Here is a 2,091-nt window from a genome sequence, read left to right on the forward strand (position 1 = left end):
ATATATACAGCAAAAGAGAAATCGACAACAATTCGTTAATCTTCCTTATTATCTGTTATGTCAGCATCACGAAGCGTAAGGAGTGGAAAATAAATAAATAAGAAAAAATAAAAAAGAAAATAAAAAAAGGAACGCGACGTAGATTCAACTATTTTTCTGTCTCTCTCTATCTCCTTACGCCTCTTTGATCGCGCGTGTCGCACTTGTATTTAAATGGATTAACTTTAATTCTACTTCTATTATTATATTATAGATAGGTATTATTGCCCATACACACAACTCTCACTGTACGACATACACGATAACCTGTGTCAAACAATAATTTAATAAATAAATTGAAACACGTACGTACGAAGCAGATGGAATACATTTTCTCCTATAGTTTGGAAGATGAAGAATAAACATTAATATTATATTCCTGTAACATACCCTGTAGAAAATCACCGATTTTTTTTGTAATTTTTCATCTCTTTTTTAATTACCATAATTTTCTTTCAATTTGTCCTTTTTTCTTTTCTATTAATATTCTCCATGTCGATAGCCAATGATAACCTTTCCAAAGCTCAATGTTTTTAAAAGATAAAATATTGTATAAAATATCGTGTTTATATTATTAATATAATTATTAATATAATATAATATCATAATACTGTGACTAACGAATCGTATGTTTGACTCCGAATGAAGTAATAATAAGCTATAGCTATATTTATAAAGAACAAATATCTTATTTATTATTTTATAACTATATAATAGATTTTAAAGATCTAGATTATCCATGAAAGGCTAAATACAATGATGTGTTTAAAATATAACACAAATCACTATGCCTAACAAAGAGTATAAAACAATATTTGTAAATTTAGAATAAATCATTACTATTTACATTTATATTAATGCATTTATCCCCTAAATACTGATTATATTTATTAAAAAACATTAAAAATAAAATTAATCTATTTGAGACAGACATTTTGCTTGAATAGAGAGACTTCTGAAATTTCAAAATTATCTACCTCTATCTTTTTAAACAAAATTATTGCGTTTTTATTTTCTACTCAAAAATAAATTATTAACATTAATGTATCTACAATTAGATATCTATAATAGATATCTACAATATTTTTTCGAATTGCAATACAAAAAAATTTTGAAAATAAATTTACAAATTTGGAAAAAAAATTATTATTGAATAATAAGAAAAAATGAGAAAATCAAGAATAATATAAACATACAAATATATATAAGATAAACAGAATCTATATAATTCTTCTCATGAAAACTATTTTTTTCTTCTACAACAAAAAAGAAATAAAAATAAAAATAGAAAAAAAAATCAAATACTTTTCAATTAAGAAACGAAGCTCCCAAAGAAGAATAGAAATAGACTGCTAGAAATTAACAAAATTACTATTTATTTATTCTTTTTATAATGAATGTATGCTAAAATAATTAATACATAACACATGGTATACATATTATCCTAAAACTCAACTATCAGAAGAATCAATATTTAATTACTACTATAGAAATATACATCAATGATATAGTAATGTAAAACTATGAAATAATTAATTACATAATTAAATATTAAAACTGAATGCTGATATGAAATTGATAATAAATTCGAATTTTAATCTGAAATAATCGACAAAGTATACGATACATATGAAAATCTCATGGGACTTCACTCTGAAATACCGACTAATAAAACAATAAATTTTTTTTGTTATTTACAATTACAATTAACAAAAAATATATAAATATATATATATTTATTTATTCATATACATACATATATATATCAAATAAGTTGCAAAACAAGAGAAAGATTACAGAGAAATAAACATTATATTGACAAAATATATTTCGAATTAATAATAAGAGTTACAAAAAACTATTACATAATACATCATAATTTTTTAAAAATTAAAATAAAAATGCTACTTTGATAAAACGAAAAATACAAAAAAAAAAAAAATTTAAATCGCGAACGCAGCCAATTAGCTCATATTATTTACTATAAAATTTATATATGTATCGAGGATACAAAAATAAATTATGTAGTAAATAATAATGATTTCCAGGTCT

Source organism: Apis dorsata, unplaced genomic scaffold (genome assembly GCF_000469605.1).
Source record: "Apis dorsata unplaced genomic scaffold, Apis dorsata 1.3 scaffold_1104, whole genome shotgun sequence".
NCBI lineage: Eukaryota > Metazoa > Arthropoda > Insecta > Hymenoptera > Apidae > Apis > Apis dorsata.